Source organism: Tachypleus tridentatus, chromosome 9 (genome assembly GCF_004210375.1).
Source record: "Tachypleus tridentatus isolate NWPU-2018 chromosome 9, ASM421037v1, whole genome shotgun sequence".
Lineage (NCBI taxonomy): Eukaryota > Metazoa > Arthropoda > Merostomata > Xiphosura > Limulidae > Tachypleus > Tachypleus tridentatus.
In genome coordinates, this window is record NC_134833.1 from 113,839,652 (window position 1) to 113,848,382 (window position 8,731).

Sequence of the window (8,731 nt, forward strand, 5' to 3'; positions counted from 1 at the left end):
TTTACTGAAAAATACTTCTATAACAATTGAGAGAGTTATTTTTCTGATGCTGAAAACACACGTCTTGCATCTCACATTTTTATATACTTGCATTTGAAAATTTGAAACTTCATTTATATTAGCTTATGAAATAGCTATTAAATGTTATTTGCTGTTATTATTAATCTTTGTGTACATTTTAGTTTTGATTTGTTCAGTGTGAGTTCTGCTTAAAATGCGATTTAAAAAAAACAAAACTTTGTTTATGGTATGTGCATTCTGGTGAATATGAAGCTAAATTTTCAGTCAATGGTAAAGAAATGGGACATGTTAGGTAACTGATGCTAACCTATTGTGAACTAATTACAATGTATATAAATTCAAATGTTATGAGAAACTTCAGTGGGGTTTCTGCAGTTGGTGGGGATAAAGGTTTTACAGATTCAAGGATTTTGTGCTTATAATTCATGGGTGGGGAATTACGATAATGTCATGTTCTTTTCATATGTATGATGTATAGATAAATTCTTTAAATAGGGACAAGTATTCTTAGTGTCTAGCTGTGATTTGAAGATCCAAATGTTAAACTAGCACATGATGCCAAATGTACCATACTTCTAACCTTGAAGGTATTATAGCTGCAACAATCAGTTTCACTATTTAGTTATAGTTAATGTCCAAGGCGGTGGTAACTGATTGCTTTCCTTTCTGTAGGCAGCAGTTGTAAATAAGGAATGACTATGCCTTGATTTGAGATTTCACAGAAGTAACTGTTTAGTTATGTTACACAGGCCCTGGGGTATGTCACCTGAAAGGGAGCATAGCCAATGGAGGGACTGCAAAACTAAATCCAAAATGATCAAGTGAAAAATAGTTTTAAAAACTACCATGCAAAGAATAATACTATTTGGAAATATAGTAAAAACACTTAACATAGGAAGATAACATTGATGGTATATACAAATAAAGTATTGGGTAGCACAACAAAATACATGTTTAGAAAGAAGGCACCCTAAAAACTTTGCAAACCATTGTTACAAGGTTCTGTTTAGTTTGAAAATGTTGGTACTTGTTGAACAAGTTAAGAAAAGCACTATACATTTCTATTAATACCTTCCTATTACTTGGTAAGGCAATAAATTTTATTGTTATAAACATTCACTTGTAAAGAATGAATTAATTTTCTGTATATGGGATTATGGAATCTTTTTTAAAATTTATAAGTTATTTATGAATTATAGCATAGAATGGGCTAGTGTTAGCAGTTTCTATATTTCAGTACTATATTTGCCATTGTCATAAAATGTTACAAAAATATTGATATGCATATTTAACTACCCCCTAACAGATTAGTTCACTTGTTTATACTTCCAAAGTAAAAAAAAAAAAAAAAAGTAGAATTCTTCAATAAACTTAAACAGTGAAAAATATGCTTTCTGAACTCTTACTAAATGAGCTTATTTTGTAATGTTCTGGGTTTAGGCTTTGGAGGCAAACAACAGACTACAACTGACTGCTAGAGATTTGGTTGGAATTTGAAAATAAACATGAGACATACAGGTGCTGAGGGAGACAAGTCTACAAAACAAAAATAATATAAGCAAAATTGGTTGCAAAGTATAAAAGAATTACATATGAAGTATATTATTCATAAAATGTTATCATGGCCCTAACTTTAAGATTTTGGTGATGATTACTGGCTATGGTTATTGTATGCCAATATTTTGTTTTCAACTATTGCTCGATCAGTTTGAACAGTTTCATTCGCCTGAGTTTAGCTGGATCTGTGGTATTTGTTTATTTATGTGAACTGTTGTAACGTCAAACACAAAAGATATGTTACAATTTGTGTGCAAGCACTTTCTTAGGTGCTCAAGAATGTTTTCATGAGCAGTACAATTTCTCCAATGTATGAAAGGTCACAGATATCATCCGAGATCTGTAGAAATATACAAGGGCTTTTCTCTATGATAAAATATCATGGCTGAGCTTTCAGCCCTTATATCAATACCTTAACTAGGGTGATAAAATTAACGAAATTGTGGAATACTACTTAAAAATAGGTATCTAAGCAACAGTTGTAACAACTGACATATAGTATTAAAGTTATTTAACATATATAATTAATTATTACTTTTAGTTTTGTTTAAGGCAAACTGGAGTTTATGAAGAATTTCTATAAATGTAAATGAAGTTGTGACCTATTTCTCCAGAATGTAACTGTCAGGAGCCTGCAATATCCTACAAGTTCATTAATACAGTTAAATCTAGTTCAAATGTAGGTGACGTTGAGTAGTTACTCGCCTTTCTGCACGACAAAGAGCTGTTACCTCATGCAACTTCAATGATTTTCTGAAAAGATGGCATCAAAAAGAGAAGGAGCAGCCTAGTGAGGCATCTTTCAGTGGGACATCACATTCATCTCAATAAGGAATACTTTGATTAATAGAGGTGGAGCACCAAATATTGTTTAAAAAACCTGGGAGATTACACAAAGCTGCCTGAAATTTTATTTTATTGTTTTGAATTTGGCGCAAAGCTACACAAGGGATATCTGAGCTCGCCATCCCAAATTTATCAGTGTAAAACTAGGGGGAAGACAGCTGGCCATCATCACCCCCACCAACTCTTGGGGTACTCTTTTATCATTGAATAGTGGGATTGATTGTCACATTAGAACACTCCCACGGCTGAAATGGCGAGCATGTTTGGTGCAACTGGGATTCAAACCCGTGACCATCAGATTACCTTAATGCACTTGGCCAGGCCGGGCCTGCTGCCTGAAATGGACACAGGATACAAATGGAACAATCATATAAAGGAGGGAGAGTAAATGGAGAAATGCTGTACCTGATGAGAAGAGTTCATAAATAATATGTGTAAACCACTTTCAAAAAGACAAGAGAGAATAGGATGACATGGAGGAAGGAATTGGTGAATAGATCAGTGGTGTAAACTATCAGTTTGCTTTGATAATGTGCACAAGTAGATTACTGACATGAATAAGCTAGAAAACGTGCTACTGTGCAAGAAAAGCTCCCCTGTATTATGAGGGACTATACAAACCCTTACGTGAAAATTAAGGCAAGACATTACGACAAAAGATGGCCATATGAAGCTGTTGTAAAAGGAAACTAGGTGGAAGAACCTCCCTGTATATAAAGAAATATGAGTGGAAACAGCAACTGTGCTGGCCAATGGGTAACAATGAAAAGGAACAGAAAGTGATAAAAGAAGCTCTGAAGTTGAAGAGGAAGATAAGCATAAGTTAAAAAGTTAATGTGATCCTGGCTCAGAGTCTCTACTGCTATAACTCCAGAGTCCACAACTGGTGACCAGACAAGAGTATACTTGATGTTGAGATAAGTCACAAAGGTATTAATAAGAGAAATCTTGTAGTGAGAATAAATCCACTGAAACACGAAGAATGGAAAAACAGCTCAAGTGGAGTAATCGATCTGTCACCAGATATAAAGCTTGGAATATTACAAAATGCAACAAAGTGTAGTGGTTATGGGCATAAGAAATAAAATCCATAACAAGAAAGCAGAGGTCTAAGATTGTGTTCACTAAACAGCAGAGTAGTTTATATAGATCATCATAAGATGACCAGGCATGATAATTAAGGTGCTAGCAAACTCAGTAGGCAGCCAAAAGCTCTTAAGATGTTGATATGAAGGGACAGTTTTTCTGGAAACCATACCCTGAACAATTTAGGTAGACACTGATAAGATGAGTTGGAGAAGGCTACCCAATGTTATATGATATTGGTCGAGCTACCATGACAGTGAGAAATGGAGATACTATAGATAACAGGTATCAACATATTTACTGACCGGGCAGGTTCCAAAGAATGGCACTTATGTAAGCATATCTGAGAGAAACATGGGACTTGAGCATAGCCACTCCTCAAAAGCAATAGAACTTCCTATGAAGAAAGAGTAAGAGACAAAAATTTTGGTAACCAGAAGCTCCATGTCTGAAAGACTTGAAGGAGGTGAAAGAGTCTACCATGATTACTTCAAGAAAAAAGCCCCACAGATGAACTACATACTGAATGCAGATCTGTTCAGACTTGGAAAACTTGAAAAGCCAACCAATGTAGAATCTTTCAAAGAAGGTTGTCACCAAGAAAAGATCTTTGGATGACAAAGAAGAAGCCACTTGTTTATACATGTAGTGAAAATGGAGACCTAACACATGTATCTGCTGTGAGAATGATATCGTGTCCCAACTGTGCCCTGCATGTGGCCACAGTATCTGAAATACTGACTTTGGTCATACACAACCCAGAAAAGAACAATCAGTTTAGATTAAAAAAAACATATATCTTAAATCAAGGAATGTAAATAGAGTGGTTCAGGGACTACAGATCTACAAAAGCATACCAATCTTCTGTCTTTTTGGAAACAATAAATGTTTGTAAAAACCCCAAGAGGAGTTTAGGATCTATTTTATATTATTCATAACCCATGGAGAAGATGCAGCCTCCTTTAGGAGCGAAAAGTGCACAGGATCTGAAAGGATGGAAAGTCAAGTGGTTAAGGAAAAACTGGTTGAATGGGAGAAAATAGGGAAGGTAAATTAAAAAGCACCTGTGTAACCCAAAATTAATCTACATAAGGAGTTCAGACATGTTAAAAGAGGACACTCTAAACTTCTACTGGGCTGGAACTGAGGCAATTCCAAAAACATGTCACCTCCATAATGGCCAGCCCTCTAAGAGGGTAGGGATACTATTAAGGAGTAAAAAGAACAGAAAAGGCAACAAAAGACAAGACTAAAGAGGTTGAGAAACCTTTTAGGACCCCATGGACCAAGAAATCAGAGAAACCAAAGTAATCAGAAAAGAATACTGACAAGCATCATCTATTCAAATTTCCAAAGTGTAAGAAACACCTCCAAGCTTTATTTTAAAGGGAAGAAGCCAGATGGAAGTCCCCAAGTAATAATGAGAGAAGTGTACACCCAAAAAATAAGGCATTTCAACCAAGCAAATCTCAAACATAAAAAAAATCATTTCAACTGGGATACTGTGGAATTATAGATTGAGGCAAAAGTGCCAAACAGTTTAAGAAAATGTTCTCAGTGAAACTGCTGTGGTTAAAATGGAGAGCTTTTGAGAGAAGATGAAGTGTATAGACAATTGAATATGATCAGAAACCCACTTGAAGTAAAAAATGTATTCTAATGATGGCTGGTATGTGTATTAAAACTATAACTGAAACAGACAAACTAGAAGGTGGAGACCCTGAAGTCGAGAGAAGAAATTCAAAGAACTGACTCTCAAGGCAAGTACAATAATCTTGATGGTAGGCCACAGAAAAAGTGTCAGGAAATTAAGGAGGACAACAATGCTGGGGAGTCAATACAAAGTTGAGACAAAAAAGTATTGATACAAATGCAAATATCTGATGAGGGAGTAAAAACAGGTTATAAAATGGAAGTTTATACAGCAATGTTAACCCGAGACTCGTCAAAAACAGCTAGAGAAACAGCAAGAATATTATGGAATAATTAAACCAGTAAAAGATAAAAGTTAGTGGAGGTTACAAGGAAGAAAAAAAAAAATCCGCAAATAGGGAAATGGTCAGTCAGTGAGATAAGGCAAGCTCAGCAAAAGCAATAGAAACAGCAGGTTAAAAAATTTGGGTTGGAGAAGAAGAAGGAAGAATAGAAACAAATACCTTTTGCACAATGGCATCAACACCATTTACTATCATAGTGTCTCCAATTACCATTGAAACAGCCTGAAATGGACTGTCAGAATCCTGAAAGGTAGCAGAAAAATTAATCTGGGAATTAATTGTCAAAATGATTCAAATAACATTTTTTACTTAGAATAGCAATAAGTCAAGTTCATATGAAAATACTCAAATACAAACAAGTGAAGAGTAAGGTTTAAATGAAAATTATATAAAAATAAATGCAATGCAAAAATCCTTTTTTTCTAAAAACAAATTTGAACATATTTGAAGACAAGCAATGCTGAAGAAAGAACGAGCCTTTATTGAAATGGTAGCTCAAGAGGATTCAACATATAATCAATGTGTTACCTTCCTATTAGTGAAGAGCTATAGTGTATTAATGATTACATCATAAATTAGCACACTGGTATGTGTAGGCATTGGAGCTTTCTTCAAGGCTCAAAATCTTTCATAACAGTGTTGTGTAGTTATAGTTTTTTGTTGTGTAGAGGTAAACGTTTCAGAAACAATTTACAGTTTTCAATGCTTCTCGTATCTTTTCCTTGCTTTAACAGAAAGAGTCCTTCAGAATACAGTAATTTGTATATACATTACTTTACTTAAACTATATGTAGTCAACTAGCATTTTCATCATTTCTATACTGCTTCCCATAACAACCCCAAAAAGAATTAAGAATCACTATTGGGATGCTTTTTACATTCACTAAAAATTAAACTGTTTAATTAAAACAGTTTTAGAAAAACTAGCACAGGCCTTTTGACTAGGGAATAATAAAATTTTAGTTTATAAGAGCTTTGCTTAAGTTAATAGGGTTTTACAATGCTCAAAATGTAGGAAACAGATCAATAATATTAATAAATGAAGTACAGATAGCTTTGTTCTGAAAACTTGTACATCTTTAATACAGCTTTAAACAAAATACCAAAGTTTAGTCACATTATAATAAAACACATGAAATTACAATGTTTTACATTAGTTTTAACCCTTAAACAGCAGCCATCGTCAATTGATAGTGCTGCCAACAACATCCCACTGTTTAAGGGTTAATGCAGTAGCACATCTAAAGTGTTTAATCATTCCAAGTTTTACTTTCTGACATAAAAACAAGCCAGAAAATATTTATTTTCCCAGCTGTTAATTTTATCACACATTATTTATAAATAGAGCACCATAAAGAATTGTTTTGAAAACAAATAATGTTGTATTATAGACAAACTACTTTTGAAGACACAGATCTTGTAACTGACTAGGGTCATTCCACGTCAAATCATCCAGGGGGCTGCAGGTGACCCCCACAGAATGCCTTGAAAAAATCACATATGCTCATCTACCCATATAATGAAACATTGCCAAAGATTAGATCAATATCTCTAATAGTTTTTGATTTACAGCCCTGTAAAATGTAATTACTTTTTTGTTATTTTTGGCAAATTCATTTTTGGGCAACTTTGGCTGCTTAAAGCTGCAAGAGTAATGGTGGTAGAAGGCTGAAATTTGCTATACTGACTGAATTAATCACACAGCATTCAAACATGATCTCAAACCAAGTTTCTCTCTCTTAGGATTTTCATAGTAAAGCTGTAAAATTATCTGTAAACCCATATTCATAAAAAACATTGGTTTATTTAATAAGACATAGCTCTAAGATTTAATGATACAAAGCTGAAAGTTTTTTTTCAAATATCAGTTGATAAAATCAGCAATTGTTGTAATTAAAAGTCTATTAGATCTCCTGTAAAAAAATTTAGCTACATGCAACTTTTTATGATTTAGCTAACCAGTTATTCAACCTTTTCAGATTTTTACCATATATTCTTGCATCTCTGAATATGATCTACAAAAAAATTCAAGATGGTGTTCAACCTACTTTTTGAGTTATAATTTTTTAAAGTATCCTCTGACCATACATTTTTTATTTACAAAAAATTCAGTTCAGGTGTGTTACTGTGTGCAAATGTATCCATACAATTTTGAAAAATACTTGTCAGAATGTTATGAATTGCACAATGTTAAATAATGAAGTTGTAAGAAACAAGAAAGTATTAATTCATTTCTGAACAAGTTTATTGGCATAACTAGTTAGATCACATGGCAATGCAAATATATTGTGTATGCATTACAGTTATGCAGATATGGCTGAGTTTAAGATTCATAATATAATAAATACAAAGGTAAATCAGACACAAAAAGGACAGTGCTACAACAGGTGATAACTGAGAAAAATTAGTCACACCAAACTGCAATAATCGTGACAATGAAATGTTTCAAAAACTGCTTTGGGGATAAATTAGCCTTAACAACATCAAATAAACATTGCTTTGTTCAGACAGCTTGAATAAATTTCTGAATTTTGAGTTTGATTATGTTGAGATCACTTTGACTTGGAACATAGTGGTAAGCACTACTGCCTTGCACTGTAGGTGCACTAATCAGACAAAGAATATGTTGGAAAGGAATCCAGCTTTCATCTTTACGTGACTTTGCAGGTCATGAGAACAGTTCGTTTCCTGATTTTCTCATAAATGACACCAACACATCGGAATGTTCATCTGATCTATCTTTTATGTTTCCCACATACCATTCATGATTGTATATGCATGCCACATATTTCCCTGGTTGATAATTTTCATTGCTATCATTAGACCCTATTTGAGCTGCTGCAGCATCACTTTCACTGCTACTACCAACAGTTACAACTGTGTACACATCATCATCTGATAACCTTCTCATATACAATTTGTTGGTAGAATAAAGCTATAATGTGACCTAATACCTGCCACAGTTTTGCACTTTTCAAAGCACTCCAGTAGATCAAACTTTACACAATTCTGCAGGACTGATTCCTGATTGACAAGAAAGAACTGAATGCCCTGAATGTGGTCCTTTACCCAATGGTACATGTCAGAGACACTTAAAATTTGATTATTTATAGGCAATTGAAGGCTTGTATGAGCGACCAGCCTCTTCACCATACCACCAACTCCATCGCATGGACTTTTCCCATGACTGGTGGCAAAAAAATGCCATTCAGCAGACAACTGAT